A 22,031-nucleotide genomic window follows, 5' to 3' on the forward strand; every position below is an offset into this window, starting at 1 on the left:
ATAGCACATACGAAAACCCTGAGATAGGAAAGTGCTAGGTGTGTTTGAGGGACATGAGTGAGCCAAAGTTATTACTGTAGTGTGAGATGGAGATGGAGTGATGGAGATGAGGTCAGGTGTCACACTGAAAGGCTCTTACTTTCAATAAGTATTAGCATATTAAGAGCAAAGTTGTTTTCTTCATGTTGACATTTTCACTCCTTACTATGTCATCTTATTTCCCACAAAATAAATCTTTTTAGTGACATTCAGTGTAAGTATTAGTGAATTTGTGTTAATTAAGAAAGGGGAAATCCATATAGAGTCACTTAAATATAATCTTTTTATTAAAAAAATAAACCAATTGAGGCCAGTGATAAAGTAAATGAAAGGTAAGTATCAAGAAGCCTGAGTGGAAGAATTTTTGATGTAGACCTTGAGTGCTAATGAAACACCTTCAAGCTCTGAATGCCAGGAAAATGACAGAATATGTTTTTTAAAGCAAAATCCTTTTTGCCTGGTGCTAAATTAATTAGATATGCAAGTGCTAGATCTAAAACAGGGTCAAAAGCAAGGTGGTTAAGAGCTTTGTCTTTTCATCTCCTACTCAAATAGCTGTTTTCTTGCTTTGTAATCATAGTTTGGAAGAAACTATCATATTGATTCTACAAGCCTTAGGGAAAATTCTACTAATATAATTCCCAATAGTTCTTTACTCTTGTTTTGCAATTCTCCATGGGTTCTCTATCTTCCTTTATGAGCTGTTGTAACATTTAATGACTTTTAATGTCACTCATTGATGGTGCATAAAACAGGTGTACATTTATTAGACTTTATTCTCTTCTTGTCTAATGGACTAAATAAGTTATAGATCAGATAATAAAGGATAATGGTATCCCAAAAACCTCATATTAAAAAATGCAGAATTTTTTCTTTGACTTATTTCAAAACTATTAATTATAATAAATACTCACTTTCAATGTGTTTTAGTTGCCCTCATAGGCATTCATTGATTTAACAGATATTTTGAGACTCTATTTTTTTCATAGCATAGTGCTAGAATATGACATCATATTTTCCCCCTAAGCACTTTATAATGTAGTTGGACACACAAAATGAATACCCAGGAAAAATTACATAAGCAATTTAAAAGTAAAATAACAATCTATATATATAAAAAGCCAGCAACCGGAACACCGTAATGACCAGAACGACCGGTCGCCATGACGCCCAATGCAGCCAGCAAACTGACCCGATCGGGGGCTGGGGCTGGCTGGCCAACCTCCCACGGCCCCTCCTCCCAGCTGGCCCCTCCCCTGATCGGCCTCTCCCAACCATATTGAGGGCGGGGCAGATAGCCAACCCCTCTGTGGCCCTTTCCCCCTGTCTGGCCCCACCCCTGATGCGCCCCCACCACCTTGATTGGCCTGTGGCTCCTCCCCCCTGCCAGCTTTGCCCTCAATCGGCGCCCCCCCCACTCTGATCAGGGGCAGAGCCAGCTGGCCAACCACCCATGGCCCTTCCTTCAGGCTACTGGTGCCTGATCAGCCACCTCACCCCATTTGGGGGCAGGGCTGGCCAGCCCACAACCCACAGCCTATCCCCATAGTTTGCCCCACCCCCAATCAGCCCCCACCACCCAGATTGGCCTGCAGCCCTTCCGCCCAGCCATCTCCACCCCCAATTGCCCCCCCCCACCAATCAGGGTTGGGGATGGCTGGCCAACCTCCCATGGCCCCTCCCCCAGCTGCTGACCCCTGATCAGCCCCCCACCTCAATCAGGGTTGGGGTCCGCTGGCCAATTGCCCGTGGCCCCTCCCCCCAGCTGGCCCAGCCCTGATCGGGTCCTGATCAGGGAAGGCCGGCCAGCCAACCTCCCGCTGTCTCCTCCTCCCAACAGGCCCACCACCGATCTGCCCCAATTGGGGCTGGGCCAGCTGGACCCCACCTGTGCACAAATTCATGCACTGGGCCTCTAGTATAGTCATAATAAAGGAGGAGGAAAGAGTCAAAGACCAGAGTCAATTTAATAATTAGGAATAATTAGAAATATGAATGTCAAAGAACACAAAATTAGAAGCTATCAATGTGAACTAAAAGATTTAGGAAAGGATTTATGAGAGGGATTTGAAATTGGACTGAGCTTTGAAGAGTGGTGAGAACTGAACAGATGAAAGAAGAGGAATTATGTCCAAAAATGGGAAGGAAGAATGATCTGAACATATTTAGGTGAAAGTGAATAGAACAATAGCATGAAACATATTATGAAGAGTCCCTGTAGGTAAATTTGGATGTTAGAAATGGACCAGACTAAGGAAACTGAGAATGGAAGTCTAAGGAGTGTAATTCAATTCAATAAGAAATTATTATGGTTTACAATGTATAATACACAAGACTAGATGGTGTGGTAGGTTAATAGAACACAGAAGCTCCCACTCTTTAAAGACACTTATAATCAATAGGATTTTTCCACTAGGAAATGAGAAGCCATTGAAACATTTGGAGCAAGAGAATGATTAGAGATTTAATAAATAATATGTTGAAGAGGATTTCATTGACCACATTATTTAGTACAGATCCCAGAGTTACAATATGTTTAAGCAGACAGAGAAAAGGGATTGGGTAAAGGATTCAATTTAGAGCAATAATCAATTAGTTCCAGACATGTAAATTTACTAATTAAATGTTCATTAATAATTTAGAAATATACAACTGGCATTCAGTGGAGAAGATGAGACTTATTTTACCTTTTTAGAAATCATATGCAGAGGTTATATCTGGAGCCATAACAATAGCTGAAAGGTATAAATTGGGTCTGATAAATGGCCAAGGATCGAGACTAAGAGAATATCCACAGAGACCTGAAGAATTAGTGAATAGCCACTGAGGAAACAAAGCAGGATGGGTCAGAGTGGTATAAGGAAAACAAGGATATTGTAGTATCACAATAATTCAGTGTATAGAGAATTTCAACAGATAAAGGATCCTGGGTATCAAGTGGTACAGAGACTGAGTAAAATATATATGTATATATAGTATTTAATTACTGTACCAAAAATTTAGATGCTTTTTCCACTCTTATTTTTTAACTCTATTTAGAAGGGATGGTGACAGTGGAACAATGGGAGTTTCCTTTCATTAGTAGTCACTTTCTTTTATTGCCTACCTTTCTCTGTGAAGCAATAACTGATGCCAAGTCTGATAGGCCTCTTTGTCTGCACATATCAAATTCAGACCCTCCATTAGTGTCTCAAGTGTGTTTGTCCTCCCATATCCGTGAATTCTATTAAACAATTTTACAATAAAATTTACATTGACTAGGCAGCTGTCTCCTTCAATAATAGAAGAGAACGTGCTGCGGTTTCCTAGACATGCTGACTGCAATTGCAATTGGAGACGCAGAGTTAGATTTACTGTGCTTTGAAAAGCAAGCAAATATTGGTTGTCCTGGCTCTCAATACTTCTCCCTGACTGATTTACCCATCTATCAATACATATACATATGCTGCTTTATGCAAGGCCCAACATCCTGTTGGCAATCCATAAACATGTGTTAAACCCTCTTCTCCCCTTTGAGTTCAGGGGGCATGTGCATCATGTGCTCTCTCAGCCATGAAGATTAAAAATATTAGCTGACCCTAGCTGGTTTGGCTCAGTAGATAGAGCATTGGCCTGCGGACTGAAGGGCCCCAGGTTTGATTCAAGCCAAGGGCACATGCCTGGGTTGCAGGCTCGATTCCCAGTACGGGGTGTGCAGGAGGCAGCCAATCAATGATTCTCTCTCATCATTGATGTTTCTATCTCTTTATCCCTCTCCTTTCCTCTCTGAAATCAATAAAAATATATTTTAAAAACTATAAAAATAAAAATATTAGCTGACATTTGGTAGTGCTTTATTATTCACATGCACTTGTCATTTGGTTATCCTGTGGGACAACTACCATTAGACTCAGTTTCTCAGTAAAGAAACTGAGAATTAGAGAAGTTAAATGATTTCCACAGGGCCATTCAGACAATAGATACATGAGATGGATAGGACTCAACCATGGTTATCTGACTTCAAATGTGTAATCTTACCTAATAATAGACAAGTATGTAAATTGACCGTACCTTTGCTATGCCCACAGCCAATCAGAGTGAGTGAGTATGCAAATTAACGCACCAAAGATGGCGGTTAATTTGCATATGAACGCAGGGCGGGCAGCACCATGGCCTGCTTGGGGGGGTACGGGTCCATCGAGGGCGGAGAAGGCCCTGCAAGCAGCGCCAAACACCGCCCACAAGGTACCAGTCCATCGGCCAGGGAGGTGGTGGGGTGGGCAGCGCCAGACGGCACAGGAGGGGTCCGGGTCCATCACAGGCCCCAGGAGGGGCAGCGGCCTGCCTAGCCACTCCCAGGGGTCTCTGGGAAGATCGGGGCCCCGGGGAGGCGAGACCGACCCGCCTAGCCACTCCCTGGGGTCCCTGGGAACATTGCAGGCATGGGGTTGCTGAGACCCAGACCGGGCCTCAGGCCACAGATTCATAGCTTCACGGAGACCTAGGGCAGGGATCTGCCTCATCTGTAGAGAGACAGAGGTTCTGCAGTGCCCCCAAGACGCGGGTGGGCCCAGGCAGGCATCAAGGGGCATGGAAGGACTCCCGGGCAAAAGGGCAAGGACCCTCACCCCTGAGGTGGGGGTTGAGGGGTGGTTCCACCTCAGTGGAGGGGTGCTGCACTGCAGGGTACTGGACTGACTGACATGATTCAGAGAAGCTCCCAGTGCTAATGGGCTTCACTCAGGTGGCCTTCACACTTCAGAGGCGGCGACTTCTGCTCCCGCCTTGATCCAAAGGCAAGCCCGAGACACCCTGCTCCATGGCAGAGCATGCCTAGGCAGTGAGTGCGAAGCCTTCCACCTGCTCCGGAGAAGCGGGGGCAGTAAAGAATGGGGGGCAGGGGACGGGGAGAGGAAAGAATGTGGAGCATCCACAATGAAGAGGTGCTCGAGAAAGAGGCTCGGAAGCCTGGCTGGAAGGTTTGTTCTGTTTGCCGGGTGACTGCCCCTTAGGAAGCACAAAGAGCATGGCTCTGAGGGCTTCCTGTGTGCTGAGTCAAGTTCCATAGCCAACTGGAATTGGCCTCAGTTTCCTGGTCTATAAAATGGATGAAGCATGTCCCAGTGCCTTCACTGAGCTTTGATGGCCAATTGAGATGCTATATAAAGAAGATGAGGGAAGAAGTGAGAAAGAAAAGGAAGGATGAGCAACACAAAAGAAAGACTGAAAGGAACCTGTAAACCCATTATCACTTAAATAGGGAATATAGTCAATAGTGTTGTCATGATGGTATGATGCCAGGTGGGTACTAGAAATACCAGGGAACACTTTGTAAAGTATATGATTGTCTAACCACTATTCTGTAACTAATATAAAACCTGAAACCAATACAAAATAATATTGAATGTAAAGAAATAAAAATTGTAGTGAAATTTTTATAAATTTCAAAGTTTAAATAAAAACTGTAAAGGAAGGAAGGGGAGAATAAAAATAGTGTTTTTCATTTTATCACTTCATTAAAAAGATAGTTGTCTTTATATGGTGCTTTTATACTTTTCTAAGTCATTATCTCATTTTAATTTTGGGGCAACTTAAAGACAAGATAATTATTCCCTCCACTATTCAAAGAAAGGAAATCTTGGTGTCTGGTCCTAATGATTCAATCGTCAAGCCCTTATTGTACAGCAGGGTTAGTAAAATTTTCTGTGCAGGGTCATATCTATACTAATAAAAGCCTTGGGGTGATCAGGCCAGCAGGGGAGGGTATTTGGCCCCGCTGAGGAACAGTTAGGTGTCAATCAGGCCAGCAAGGAGCAGTTAGGGGGCAATCAGGCAGGCAGGTAAGCAGTTAGGAGCCAGTGGTCCCGGATTGTGAGAGGGATGTCCAACTGCAGGTTTAGGCCTGATTCCACAGGTGTCACATATTGGAGAGCGTGCAGAGGTAGCATATTGGTCGAGGGGTCCCATATTGGAGAGGGTGCAGGCTGGGCTGAGGGTCACCCTCCCCTGTGCACGAATTTTGTGCACCGGGCCTCTAGTCTTGTAAATAAAAGAACAGTTCCTCCCTGTGACTCTTGTATATATTGCTAAAACAGAGCTTACATCTGTAGGACACAAAAAATATTCAGAAAACAAAACATAAAATCTCTATATTACTATCTAAAAGCCAGACATTGCTACATATACAACAACAACATTGATTCAAGAATAACTTAATATGGCACTTAGTATATGGGCACCAAAACCCATGTAGATATAATGCATGTAGGTGAGCGTATCACAAACACACCTACACACACATACACACATATACATATACCTTAAGTGTAAAACACTTTATACATAGTCAAATAACTCTTTAAAAAGTTGTTATACTTGAGTGTTTCATGGTATAGTTTTTGCAGTTATCAGAAGACAAATCAATTAGCAAATAGAAAAAGCATGTCAGAAATAATGCAATATATAATGCATAGGTGTCGTGGAGTATTTTATTTTTCACAGAAAGGCATAGTTTCATATATACTTTGTGGAGGTCAGAGTATTATTTTAATAGTTGAATTGATTCTATCCTACCTTATCCCATTTTCAGATTGTAAACACTTATCCAAGCACTGCTTTAGAAATGCTTCCCAGTTATTATATAATTTATTTCTGATTTCAAGAAAATGCAATTGATGTTGTTCCAGCTCATTCTTAACTAAATAATGTAAATGTTTTAGGAGAGAATTTTGTTTACCAAGAAGCTTCTAACTCTAAGTTATTTATTTTATAATGGCTTAAGGTTTTTTCCCAAAGGCACAAACAAGCAGATGCTTGGAATTATAAAATGTGGTCTCTCTCTCTCTCTCTCTCTCTCTCTCTCTCTCTCTCTCTCTCTCTCTCAGATAACTTACTCATGAGTTTTACAATTAAAACGTATCAGATCTGTCTCCAATCCTATGAATAAGCAATAGTCCCTTGTGAACTTCATTTGGAATCAGAACTAATAGTAAAACACACACACACACACACACACACACACACACACACACACACACACACCAGTTATATTTAATAGCTTTGAAATGATAATGGAGTACCAAACATATCAATTGACTTAATCCTCACTTGGGATTTTATCTGCATTTTCCATATGAGAAAACAGAGGCACAGAGCAGTTAAGTAACTTGTGCAAGGTGACAGCTAATAATTTGTAGAGCAGGTGTTCACACGCTGTCAAGGGTCAGAGCCAACTCTCACAGTGATGCACTGCCCTTCTAACCTAGGTATTTTATCTTTTCATTGCTAATGTAAATGACATTGTATTTTCTAATTTTTATAGTTTGTTTATAGAAAATGTATTGGTTATTATTTTTTAATTTTATAACCATTGAACTTATGGATTTATTATTTCTATAGATTTTTAGGTGAGTCTTTTGGATATTTCTGGTTTATAATTAAATTTCTTAAGTGCAGTAATAATTTTTACTTCTTTTCCAATAATTAATCATCTTATTTTTCTCTTTCCTAATTGCCTTGGCTGATACTTCCAGCACAATTGTCATTCTTCAGTTGAATCATCTTGTACTCCCACAATGACACAATAGGTCATGGCACATTATTCTCCTAGCCTGCTATTGAACTTGCTTTGCTAATATTCACAAGCGAGGTTGGTCTACGGTTTACTTTTTTGGACCATTATATTGGTTTACTAGGGATTTTGGAACAAAACACCACCGACCGAATGGCTTATATAGTTTATTTTCTCACAGTTTGGAAGCTAAAAGTCTGATATCAAGGGCTAGGCAGGTTAATTTCTTCTGAAGTTCTTTCCTGGACTTGCAGATGACTGCCTTCTTGCTATGTGTTCACATGGTTGCATCTGTGCATGTACATGCCTGGTATTCCTCAGTCTTAATCTCCTCTTCTTATAAGGACATCAGTCATATTTTATTAGGGACCACCCTAACTTAATGACCTCTTTAGAGGTCCTATCTCCAAATACAGTCACATTCTGAGGTGCTGGGGTTCAGGGCTTCAATATATGAATTTGATATAGATGGGGGAACAAAATTCAGCCCATAACAATCATCTTTGACAGCTTTTGGAATAAGTGCTGGATTTGTGAAATGAGTTCAGGAATCTCTCTCTCTCTCTCTCTCTCTCTCTCTCTCTCTCTCTCACTCTCTCTCTCTCTCTCTCTCCCTCCCCCTCTTTCTCTCTCAGATTCAGGAGTGTAACTTTATGTCATTTCACAGTATGCTGCACTGTTAACCTTATATCTGATAAGTCTCCCCAAATTTTGCATACAGTGAAACAAATCCTATATGACCATTGTGGGCTGCCATAATTCAGGTGCAAAACGTATAGCAAGGGAAAAATATACCAACCAATTTACATCATTGTAAATTTTGCTAATTATTACTTCAGTGAATGCCATTAATGATTGATAGGTATTCTAACACTAGTCACTGGCATTAACTTGTTGTAAACTTGTTCTGAATAGTCATTTGCAGTCCCATGATATTACACTTTGATATACATTCATGTCAAATGGTTAAGTCTGAAACAAAACCTTTATTGCACACATAGTCTTAAATAACCAAGACTTGATTTAAGAACACAACATCTTCTGTGGCATTCAAAAGTGGTTCTCTCAGAAGTTGAAATCAGAAACTCTATGCCCTAATTACAGAATGTGTCCTGTCTTACAGAATACTGTTTATTAAGGCAAGGAGGCAGGCTCCTACTTTCTAGGCTTTTGGTCTGGAGATTGAGAGAAGATCATAGATCATGCATTGTAATCAGTAATTTTATGATCTCAGAGCAATGCTTTAGGCATGTATCAATTATAAGAGTGGTGTAAGAGGACACTAGCTTGAGTGTCACTTTTATTTTTTTTTTTTTTTTTTTAAATTTCTTTATTGATTAAGGTGTCACATATTTGTCCTCATCCCCCCATTCCCATCCCACCCCTCTCCCCACGCATGCCCCAATCCCCTGTTGAACTTAACCGTTGGATAGGCTTATATGCATGCATACAGGTCCTTTGGTTGAACTCTCCCCCTCCCCCCACCCTCCCCCTACCCTCCCCTATCCTCCCTCTGAGGCCCGATAGTCCGATCGATGTCTCCTTGCTTCTGGTTCTGTTCTTGTTCCTCAGTCTATGTTGTTCATCATTTCCCCTAGATGAGCGAGATCATATGTCACTAGATATATACTAATAAGAACTGAATGTGAGACGAGCAATAATAGTTATGCTGACAGGCAAATGAATCAATCTGTAGCGAGCTTCCCCCTGGACCAACAGTTCTTTTGAGACCCAATTTCAATGTCCAGTAGTTCCTTATGTGTACATGTCAGCACTGACCCCTCAGCTCTGGATGGTGGACAAATGGTGGTAATGGAGGTCCGACTCCCTCTGGTTTGGTCTCGGCCGAACCCAGGGGCACGGCGTCACCCAGACTAAGGGGCACGTGGCCTCACCCCTACCCAAGGGGCGCGTGGTCTCACTCGGGCCTGGGACCCAGCCTCACCCGGATGGATCCAGGGGTGCACGGCCGCACCCGGACCCAGGATCTGGCTTCACCCCTACCCAGGGACGCTTGGCCTCTCCCAGACCCAGGGACACGTGGCCTCACCTGGGCTTAGGTGCACGAGGCCTCATCCGGATCCTGGGACACATGGTCTCACCCGGACCCAGGGACGCTTGGCCTCTCCCAGACCCAGGGCCACTTGGGCTCACCCGGGCCTAGGTGCACGAGGCCTCATCCGGATTCAGGGACACATGGTCACACCCGGACCCAGGGACGCTTGGCCTCTCCCAGACCCAGGGCCACTTGGGCTCACCCGGGCCTAGGTGCACGCGGCCTCGCCCGGATCCAGGGACACATGGTCTCACCCAGACCCAGGGATGCTTGGCCTCTCCCAGACCCAGGGCCTCTTGGGCTCACCCGGGCCTAGGTGCACGAGGCCTCACCCGGATCCAGGGACACATGGTCGCACCCGGACCCAGTGACGCTTGGCCTCTCCCAGACCCAGGGCCACTTGGGCTCACCCGGGCCTAGGTGCACGCGGCCTCACCCGGATCCAGGGACACATGGTCTCACCCGGACCCAGGGACGCTTGGCCTCTCCCAGACCCAGGGCCACTTGGGCTCACCCGGGCCTAGGTGCACGAGGCCTCACCCGGATCCAGGGACACATGGTCTCACCCGGACCCAGGGACGCTTGGCCTCTCTCAGACCCAGGGCCACTTGGGCTCACCCGGGCCTAGGTGCACGATGCCTCATCCGGATCCAGGGACACATGGTCGCACCCGGACCCAGTGACGCTTGGCCTCTCCCAGACCCAGGGCCACTTGGGCTCACCCGGGCCTAGGTGCACGCGGCCTCACCCGGATCCAGGGACACATGGTCTCACCCGGACCCAGGGATGCTTGGCCTCTCCCAGACCCAGGGCCACTTGGGCTCACACGGGCCTAGGTGCACGAGGCCTCACCCGGATCCAGGGACACATGGTCTCCCCCGGACCCAGAGACGCGTGGCCTCTCCCAGACCCAGGGCCACTTGGGCTCACCCGGGCCTAGGTGCACGAGGCCTCATCCGGATTCAGGGACACATGGTCACACCCGGACCCAGGGACGCTTGGCCTCTCCCAGACCCAGGGCCACTTGGGCTCACCCGGGCCTAGGTGCACGCGGCCTCGCCCGGATCCAGGGACACATGGTCTCACCCAGACCCAGGGATGCTTGGCCTCTCCCAGACCCAGGGCCTCTTGGGCTCACCCGGGCCTAGGTGCACGAGGCCTCACCCGGATCCAGGGACACATGGTCGCACCCGGACCCAGGGACGCTTGGCCTCTCCCAGACCCAGGGCCACTTGGGCTCACCCGGGCCTAGGTGCACAAGGCCTCATCCGGATCCAGGGACACACGGTCGCACCCGGACCCAGGGACGCTTGGCCTCTCCCAGACCCAGGGCCACTTGGGCTCACCCGGGCCTGGGTGCACGCGGCCTCACCCAGATCCAGGGACACATGGTCTCACCCGGACCCAGGGATGCTTGGCCTCTCCCAGACCCAGGGCCACTTGGGCTCACCCGGGCCTAGGTGCACGAGGCCTCACCCGGATCCAGGGACACATGGTCTCACCCGGACCCAGGGACGCTTGGCCTCTCCCAGACCCAGGGCCACTTGGGCTCACCCGGGCCTAGGTGCACGCGGCCTCACCCGGATCCAGGGACACATGGTCTCACCCGGACCCAGGGACGCTTGGCCTCTCCCAGACCCAGGGCCACTTGGGCTCACCCGGGCCTAGGTGCACGATGCCTCACCCGGATCCAGGGACACATGGTCGCACCCGGACCCAGGGACGCTTGGCCTCTCCCAGACCCAGGGCCACTTGGGCTCACCCGGGCCTAGGTGCACGCGGCCTCACCCGGATCCAGGGACACATGGTCTCACCCGGACCCAGGGACGCTTGGCCTCTTCCAGACCCAGGGCCACTTGGGCTCACCCGGGCCTAGGTGCACGAGGCCTCACCCGGATCCAGGGACACATGGTCTCACCCGGACCCAGGGACGCTTGGCCTCTCCCAGACCCAGGGCCACTTGGGCTCACCCGGGTCTAGGTGCACGCGGCCTCACCCGGATCCAGGGACACATGGTCTCACCCGGACCCAGGGACGCTTGGCCTCTCAGACCCCGGGGCACGTGACCTCACCCATGGCTAGGTGCACGAGGTCTCACCCGGATCCAGGGACACACGGTCTCACCCGGGCCTAGGGACGCCTGGCCTCCCCCAGACCCAGGGGCACGTGGCCTCACCCGGGCCTAGGCGCACGAGGCCTCACCCGGATCCAGGGACACACGGTCTCACCCGGACCCAGGGTCGCCTTGCCTCCCCCAGACCCAGGGCCACGTGGCCTCACCCGGGCCTAGGTGCACGAGGCCTCACCCGGATCCAGGGACACACGGTCTCACCCGGACCCAGGGACGCCTGGCCTCCCTCAGACCCAGGGGCACGCGGCCCCACCCTGGCCTAGGTGCACGAGGCCCCACCCGGATCCAGGGACACATGCTCTCGCCCGGACCTAGGGGTGCGTGGCTTCTCTCAGACCCAGGGGCACGTGACCTCACCTGGACCTAGGTGCACGAAGCCACCCGGACCCAGGGGCGCGTTACCTCTCTCAGACCCCTGGTCGCGTGGTCTCACCCGGATCCAGGGTCTCATGGCCTCACCCGTACTCGGGACCCAGCCTTACCCGGATCCAGGGGCCCACGGCCTCACCCGGACCCAGGGTTCAGATTCGCCCGGACCCAGGGGCACATGGCCTCACCCGAACCCGGAATCCAGCTTCACCTGGACCCAGGGGCGCGTGGCCTCACCCAAACCCAGGGGCATGAGGCCTCACTTAGACCCAGAGGCGTGTGACCACATCTGAGCCCAGAGGCTCGCAGGCTCGCCTGGACTCGGGTCTCAGCGGGGTTTCGTCTTCTTGATCCCAATTCCTGTTGGTCAATTCCCTCTCAGCAATTCCTTCGGTCATTTTCTCAGAGCTCCAGGGCGGCTGCCGCAGAACTCGTTGGGCGGCGGGCTCGGCAAGGCTCCGGTGTGCCCGGTGCCCGGCGGTGGGCTGGTCCGGTGTCGCTGCGTCGGCCCTTGGGTCTGCAACGGTGGCCAGTTGCTGAGCGTGCGCACCTGGCCACTTCGGGGCATTGAGATTCTTGAAGGACTCGGAGGTCAGCAAGCACGGAGTCTCCCACCCCATGTCTCCCAGGGGCTCGTCTGTCCGTGCTCGGCAGCGAGTGGAGCCGTCCCCTCAGCCGGAGACCGCCGGGGGAACTGCGCCGAGCACGTTCCTGGCCACCATTGTGTCGCCTGAGCCATAGTTCTTAAAGTGTGGACTTTGGGTCACCGGCATCAGCATCATCCTGCGTACCCCTCTCTTTTATTCTAGTTGTAGAGCATCTGCTCAGCCAGCCCCCCGGTCTTTCTGGCTGGTGTCTGCTCTGCTCTCCCGTCGTAGTCTCAATATTGTTGTGGTAGGCAACGATCAGGCTGCCGCCCTATGTCTCCATCTTGGTCCTCCTTTGTACAGTTAAGTCTTGATTGTTGTTGGTGTCACTGGGAGGAATTGTCCTCCAGGCCAATTGGCCGTGAGGACCCTCTTTGTCCATATAGGAAGAGTTGCTGTGCAGGAGACATGTTTGTGGGCCGGGTCTTGATGCAGCAATGCCTTGGCGCTCACTGAGTCTGCCTCTAGAATGCCTCCCTTATGCAAGTGATTGAAATCTGGTGTCATCTCCCACCAACCACTAGATGCCCTCGTTTCTGGGTCTCCAATGCAGTGTGGGTCAGCCACTACCTGAGGCACTCAGCAGGAAAAAGCTTCTGCTCAGCTTGGCTGGGGCGGAGCTACAGGGTGGAGCCTCCAACCTTGGCTTCCTGTCAGCCCCGCCCTATGAGACTCCTGTGTCTGTGTCCCTCTGTATTCCTTGCAAACACCTCTGAGAGAAACGCGCCCTGGAGTTTCGCCCACTGCCAAACAGTCCAGTCCCTCCCCTAATGAATCTGGACTCCCAGATTCTCGCCTGGAACTGGGTTTCAGTGCAGTTGGAACTGGGTCTCAGCGCAGTCTGGCGTCCCTGTCTCCTTCCCAGCAGGGCCACCCAGTGGCGCAGGCAAAAGTCCGTCCTCTGCGCACCTTCCAGTGCGCGCGTCTGGAGCCGCCGCTTCTCTGTGCCTCCGCCACCACAGCCCAAATTCATTCCCCCAGCGTGCGCCTGGCTTCCCAGGGTTTCGCCCGGAACTGGGGTTCAGTGCAGTCGGAACTGGGGTTCAGCACGGTCCTGAGCTTATGTCTCCTTCCCGCTAGGGCAGTTCAGTGGCGCAGGCAACAGTCCGTCCTTTGCGCCCCTTCCCGTGCGCGCCTCTGGAGCTCTGCCTTCCCCCGCTCCTCTGTGCCTGCGCCCCACAGCCCAGATTGATTCCCCCAGCCTGCGCCTGGCTTCCCAGGGTTTCGCCCGGAACTGGCGCTCAGTGCAGTCGGAGCCGGCGCTTAGCGCACTCCGGAGCCTTTATCTCCTTCCTGCCAGTGAACGCCGGCCAGGCCGTCAGCCGCCCCTTCCTCTCCGGCTCCATCCTCCCCGCAGGCGCGCGTGCTCGTGTCTCCGCCAGTTTCTCCATACCTCAGGCTTTTACGGCTCCCCCGATTGTCCCCGTGGCCTTCTCCTTCCCCCCAGCTGTGGGCATTTCAGTCCGCCAGCTCTCCTGTGGTTCTGGACGATGTCCGTTCTGACCTCTAGTTGTGCCTTTGAAATTGTTGTGCCCGGCTGCAGGTTAGGTGTTTCACCTATGCCGCCATCTTGGTTTTTTGAGTGTCACTTTTATGTTTGGCACTTGAGTCTTTGCTAGAGAATCTATTAGCAACTCTTTAACATTAAGTATTGCTCTCAGGGTGAGGTAAAAGAGCACAAGCAGGAAAAGCTTTATAGGCTAATAAAAATGTAAATGAGAGGTTCATCAGCTTGTTACCCTGGAAAATGATGAAATAAACATTACCTGAGAAATTAGAATCAAAGATTATTGCTAATCAAATCAACCTGATGAGAAATTTCTTTGTAACCATTCTATGTTGTATGTGAATTTTCCTCTTTATGCCAACTCTTCTATGCACTGAATTTGATTCCAACATTCTAGGTCCTCTATACATTAAAAAAGAGTTGATAGATAGATAGATGATAGATAGATAGATAGATAGATAGATAGATAGATAATATGATTTATCTATTTATCATATATTATTTATATATTAATCATGTTATATAATGCATCAGCTAGGCAGAAAATTTATGTTAGATGTTTGTGGCAAAAAGAGACAGCTATATATTTTAACACTATTCTCTCTGCCAGGAATTTGAAGGCTTTGTTTTGAATCAAGGTGTTTGTTGCTTGCTCAAGTCATACCCCCAGAGTTTTAGAGCCTCCAAGCTCCCTATGTCTCAGCAGGGCAGAGAATGATTACCCTTTTTTTCCCTCAATTAGAAATACATCAAAAGATCAATATTTTATACCTGACCTTCTAATATAGTAGTAAAGTACACAGTGAACACTACTTACTTTTTTCAGGGATGTTTCATTCTGGGCTGGTATTTAGGGAGTAGAGGCTTTTAAGTATTTTATCTTCTCTGAACTTTGTGTGAGTTATTCTCCTTGATGGCTCCCTTTGGTGGATCTCCAAAGAACCTTTAAAAACTTGCTGAGGTTGGGGTGGTGGGAGTGAGAGGCTAGAGCCCCCATGACTGGCTCTCAGCAGCGTCCCTTTCTCACAGCATCTCTCTTATGAGGTGTCCTTCAAAGGCACTTAGCACCTCTGCCTCTCATCACTCATTCTTGCACAACTGAATATCAGATCAATTTAGCAATTATAAAGCATGGAACCAGTAAGGAAAGCACACAAAGCCTACTAGAGTCAATCTCAGAAGCAATTCGTGTGTAACCCATTGAGGCATCTTTAACCTTGCTGCCCTCTTTGTTCTGTGCCCTGAAGCAGGCTACTAACCAACTCCCTTAGCTATGCGCTGAGCTGTCTCCTAATTACTGCAGATCTCCACACCTGCATAGGTCCTGCCAGGACTTGAAGAATCATTCTCATAATTCTTTCCTGAAAATATATACATTGAGCTAATCAGGAGACTTGGGGAAATTTTCAAATTAAATAAGACAAAGAACAACGGCTGCAAATCTTTTGTCTAGAAATGTCAAGGATATTCCTGTTGGTTGCCAATATTTTGCTTCCGTTTTCTTTACATTCATATTGCCCTTACTCTCCTGGACTTAATGCAGTAGTATTCTGACTTACTGGACCTGTCTCCCAATCTGTTATAGTTCACTTCATTCTAAACATTCCTGAAAATTTATCAGCTTCTCTGAAGCATGGTGAAGTCACCCCTCTGACCAAGAAAGTTGCTGACCCCACAATATACCCAGCAGGGGATTAAGTCATAATGATCCAGCTCACCTATTTTTTCAATCATGGGTTCTCATGCTCTTCATCTTTCAATCTATGATCTAGATTAAATGAACTGTTCCCCATGTTTATGTCCCTTTTCATATACATTTTTATCACACTATAGTTTCTTTATAGTTTGCCTTCCCCACACATCCTCAAACTTCAGCTAAAACGACACAAACTTCATGAAACAGCTGGATCCCAATAGCCTGAAGTGTTTCCATGTTTCCGTGTTCTCAATAACTAGAGCCCTTTATCTATACATTTTTCATGGCATCAACTCTGCTTGTTTTATAAACATGGTTCTATGTGATTTTTTTAATGCATTTTTTTTAGTATTATGCTTTTCCATACAGTAGGTTTTTAATAAATGTTTGCTGAGTGAATAGATTAATGATTATTCAAGAGTTGTTTCAGACAACAACTCTTGAATAGAAATTATACACAATGAGGAAAATTATTTCTCCTCTCAATAAAAGCCAGAGAAGAGTTTATAATAATACCAATTATTAGAAAAGTAGCTTACAAAATCACAAGTAATTTTCATGAATAGCTTCATACAAATTATTCTTTAAAATCTATAAAATAATAATCAAGTTTTGTCTTGAACTTTTTCTTTCTGCCCATTCAGTATCTGTTGTGACCTATATAAAGGAGTAATTTGGACATAATCCAATAATGAAGTTTAACCCTTAACAAAAGAGTTACAGGGCTTAAGTGTATTCCACTCCACAAAAAAGAAGTCCAACATACACAAAAGGGAGCATCGTTAGTCTTTTAGACTCATATGTCTCTATATATGACTTGGCTGCACTGTCCTAATCATTCTGATCAATAATGTTGTCTTTAATCTAACATGAGAATTTTCTCTCTGGCATAAAATCAGTTACTGACTGAGAGACCTGTGCTATCACTCAGTCTCAACATTGATAGTTTGTGATCCATTTATGAACTGTCAAGATAAATAAGGATCTTCAGATTACTTATACCTGCTATTTTTCCCCCTTTCAGTAGCCTCACACTTAGAGAAATACTATATGTCTATTCCCTCTGTAACTTGATTTTATATATTTTGTCACAATAGGTTGCCAAACTGAATACATAACTTTACACTGATTATACTTAGAAGGATTGAAAATGTGTTGTTTCAATAAAGGACCGTAATTTGGTTTAGATGCTGATAATCTCATGAGCAAATGTGATAACATAAAATTTTGAAAATCCAGTCAATAAGCTCTGTAATTATATTTTATAGTAAAAGCCTTTGAACTTTTTAGCTTGATGTCTTATTGTTTCCATTAGATAGTTGCTCCTAACTTTTCTGGCCATCCCCAGGAAAGAAGAAATCGGTGAATCAGGCAAACTTAATTAAGTGCAGCTAAGCAAGCACTCTTTGAGCCCCTCCCTCATATGATAATACACCAGGTATGGAGTTACAGGGGTGCATTCTTTGCTTAAGATATTGTGCCATTCTACATTCCTTTTCTTTCTGCAAAAGATCAAGTCTGAGCTCTCACTGGAACTCCTCGAATTTTTGAGATTTTTATCTAATTTAGGTAATTAAACTTTTTAAATATCTCTGAGCTTATATAACATTTGTAATTAAACAAAACCCAGAACCAATATGTGAATAATACATTTGCACTTTAAGTCTTCTGTCAAAATTATGATGAAATATTTCTGCATTTCAGGCCTTAAAATTTTGCATATGACCTAGCAATTCCACTTTTAGGAATTTATTTCTTTTAAATAATAAGAAATTGAATTGCAGAGCTGCCCATGTAAAGATCTAAATGTCCAGCCATAAATATTGTTTAAATAAAAATGGTGCATGGGTACAATGAGATACCATGCAGTCATTAAACATGACATTTTTACAATACTATATGTTGACATGGGAAAAGGCTCATAAGGACTTTGTTAAACACATATAATTTTATTTAACTTTTATTACTACATTTAATTTTTTCTTATCTTATTAGAGTGGATATATTTTCTAAAAATTTAAGTTTTCACAAATGGCTACAGAGTTAATGGCTACATACCTCTCCCCACTCATTGCTACCCAAAGATGAACACTGTGACATTTTCTTTCAAATATTTTTTTTTTCAAAAATGGGATCACACTAAATACTTTTATAACATTTTTATTTAAAAATATGTAACAGCTTTTTAAATGGGCCACAACATTTTAAAACTATTTTTTTTAAATGTTTTACTGGTGTGACATTGATTAATAAAATTATATAGGTTTCAAGTATACAGTTCTATAATACATCATCTGGATATTATATTGTGTATTTAACACGCCAAGTCAAGTCTCCTTCCATCACCATTTATGCCCCCTTTACCCTCTTCTACCTTGCCTAACCCCCTCCCGTCTGGCAATCACCATATTGTTGTCTGTGTACATGAAGTCTAATGTTTTCTCATATCAATATAGTAATATCAAACTTTCTTGCTTAGAATTTATTGGGCATATCTTTTTCTATCCATTTACTTTGAACCTTTATAAATATTATGTGTTAGCAGTATCTCTTATAAATAGCATATAGTTGAAGTTATTTTATCTTACTCAGATATTATTTTTTAAAAATTTTCTATTGATTGATTGATTTTAGAGAGAAAGGAAGGGAGAAAGAAAAACATTGATTTGTTGTCCCAGTTATTTATGCTTTCATTGGTTGCTTCTTGTGTGTGCCCTGACCAACTGAGCTACCCGGCCAGGACCAGATATTCATTATTTTACCCTCAAGATTAATCTCTTTGCATTGTGTGTTATTTCTTATACGTTTATAGTTAAATCCATCAACATATTTTGTACTTCCATTTTTTTCATCATGTTTTATGCCAACAATTGTCTGTATGTGTAATGGTCTATTTCTGGATTCTTTATTCGGTCCTTTTATTCTATTTGTTGTATGTCAAAACTACACTGTCTTCATTGCTGAAGCTTTATAATGAGTTTTGGTATCAGGTATAAATGTGCTTTTCTTGTTCTTAAGATTTTCTTTGCTATTTTGGTCTTTTATTAAATTCCATTATACATTTTAAAATCAGATAGTCAATTTTTGTGATGTCTTTTGATACAACTATGTTTTTAAATATACCTTACCCTCATATTCAAAATACACTCATTCCTTCCAACATTCCTTCAAAGCCACATTCCATTACTACTTTATGCTGAGATTCCAGGATCTCATCAAATAAATCAGGTCTAAGTGTGGATGGAGACCCTTGAATTCAGTTTCTCTACTATGGGTTATCTCAGTCTGAATGCTTATGAACTAGAGACAAGTGCCCTGCCTCCCACATACCCAGCATACATTGGCAAAATAGACATAGTCTATCATGATAGACACACCTGTTTAAAAGTAGAAAATGGAGGCATGCAGCAGATAACCTGATACTGGTGTCACAAAAACTCAAACACCACAATATGGTCATGTAGTGCAAATAGTAATGAATGGTTGTAGTGAGTTATGAAGGCTCTTGGTCGTTTACACAATTTGGAGGTAAGCATTTTAAAGTAATAAACTGTTGTGTGTGTAGGTTGCACTTAAATGTAAATGTATAACTACAAACTATTATAATTTTTATAATGCTATATGTTATATTAAATTTTTTGAGCATTCCACTTTGCAAATTAAATCATCTAAATTTTTAGAAGTATCATAAATCTGGACTAGATCAGGTCCTAGGCATTTAGCTAAATCATCTTCTACTCTAGCTTTCTTGCCATTTAAATATTTAAATCAAATCATAATTTTATACTTATCAAGCTGGGGCCATAAAAACTAAGGCTCTTTTCCCATGTACTATATAGAACATCCTTCCCTTTACCTATGTGGGAGACATGTGAGGGAATAATACCTAGAATAATACCTAAGATCAACTAAATAGTAGACATCTCACAGATGATAAAATTTCATAAAATATTTTAGTTGTTTTCATTTTAATGCTGAAGGAATCAGGAAGTATCCATTTTGGCTTATAAAGAACATCAGTATTTCTTCTAACAGTGTCATAAATAAGACACCAATTGACAGATTTATTGTTGATCTGTGTTTAATATAAACTTGTTTTTAGAATATCGGAAAAGTGGTGAAAGGAAGCTTGACAGCTTTGTAGAGATATATGGTCTGAAACTCTGTAGTATATCACTCATTTTAAATTAAGACTTGATATTATTCTTTCTGAATTATATCAGAGGTAGAAAGAGACAGAGTGCGGTCCTGTTCATCATAGAAGGAAGAAACAAAAAAAGACCCTCCTGAATCATTGATTTTGTGAAACATGTTAAATTATTTGCCACCATAAATGTAGCCGCCTCTATCTTGAGGTGTACTGACAGGTGGTGACCTCATGTGTGTGGATGCTTATGGTTCCTATATTTTGCACCTTTATGACAGAACATTGATGTTTATTTTTTATTTAGATAATTTATCAATGTATAAGTTTGTAATCTGTCTATCTTGGTATTTTATGTGAGCCCAATATTTTGCAAAGATGTATTAAATAAGTAGACTTTAACAATCTTGAAATACTTTTTTTGATACTTTAGATTTTCATAGTAGCAGTATATCATTGGCTAAACTATTGGGAAGTAATAAAACATAAAGCCACCTATCTATAAAGACATGTTTTATTGAGTGTTTTCAATATTCCAGTTATTTTCTAAATACTAAATTGATTACTTTATTATTTTTCTTCACATTCAAAAATGTTTTCCAAACTTCATAGCTAATTTTGTGACTTAGAGTTCTATATATTTGTTTCCATTTAGAATTCATTCTTTTTGGCTATAGAACTATCTTCTTTGCCTTATCTTTTGTAGGCAGGATTAAATGGAATCTGTCATAATTTTCAGAAAGCAGAAATGTAAGCAACCAATTGGATATCTAGGGACATGGTAAGAAAGAGAAACATTTCTGAGAAGATGCATTAAATCCAAGTTGTGAACCACAATACTTGTTTTTGTGTGATAAATTAAATCTTACCTTTTGCAACAGCATGTGTGGACCTAGAGATTATTATGCTAAGTGAAATAAGCCAGACAGAGAACCGAAAATACCATATGATCTCACTTATTATGTGGAATCTAATGAACAAAATGAACTGATGAACAAAATACCAGTAGAAAAAGAGGTATGGATACATGGAACAGACTGATAGTTATCAGAGGGACAGGTGTTGGGGATCTGGATGAAAGAAGGTGAAGGGATTAAGCAAAAAAAGCATATGTATATAACACATAGACACAGACAACAGTGTGGTAATAGGCAAAGGGAAAGAGCTGTGGGGGAGGGGAGAGGGGAAAAGGGGGGATAAATGGGGACAAAAAGAGACTTTGCTTTGGGCGATGAGTGCACAATGCAGTGTGCAGTTGCTGTTTTGTTGAGTTGTACACACACTTGAAATCTGTATGGTTTGTGAACCAGTGTCATCCCCAAAAAATCCATTAAAGTAATCAAAATAAAATAAATAATGATAACAAAAAACCTAGCACATTTACAAAGTCATATATTTCACAGTGTATTTAAATAGCTATATCAGAATCTCAGCTAAAGGAGTTTCTTTAAACACAACTTATACCTGACCTCCAGCCAATGTTAGTTACTGTTCCTGATAGAAACTCCTTGAGTGGAATTACAGAATTAACACTTTAGTATTAGAGCTAAAGTTGTGAACCACTATGTGCTAAAGATTAAAGCACATAGTTGGTAGATGATTTGCTATGGGGCAAAGTGAAAGTCAGGAGAGTGCCTAGAGAAGAACATAGAGATATAAAATCTGAAGGCCAAAGCTTTGGTGCCCTAACTCTAGTAAAGAACATTCTTCCATTAAGATATTGGAATAGAATTGAGCATGTTTATTCATAATTCCTATCTCAGTTTTTAATAGACACCAGTCATGAGTCAGTATATCTATTAATTAAAAGTATAGGTTTGCTCTGGAGGCAAATTTAGATTTAAATATCAGTTTTGCTATTTATACCTTGTTGGCCTTAAGTGGTGATTGCTT

General features: G+C 44.1%; 1 protein-coding gene across 1 annotated transcript in view; it reads left to right on the top strand.

The window, feature by feature from the left end:
- The window catches only part of TNNI3K (TNNI3 interacting kinase), a 308,489-nt gene that overhangs the window by 40,501 nt on the left and 245,957 nt on the right, over nucleotides 1–22,031 (top strand). The gene's annotated exons all lie outside the window — the stretch shown is intronic.

The sequence above is a fragment of the Eptesicus fuscus genome, chromosome 9, assembly GCF_027574615.1.
Source record: "Eptesicus fuscus isolate TK198812 chromosome 9, DD_ASM_mEF_20220401, whole genome shotgun sequence".
Classification (NCBI taxonomy): domain Eukaryota; kingdom Metazoa; phylum Chordata; class Mammalia; order Chiroptera; family Vespertilionidae; genus Eptesicus; species Eptesicus fuscus.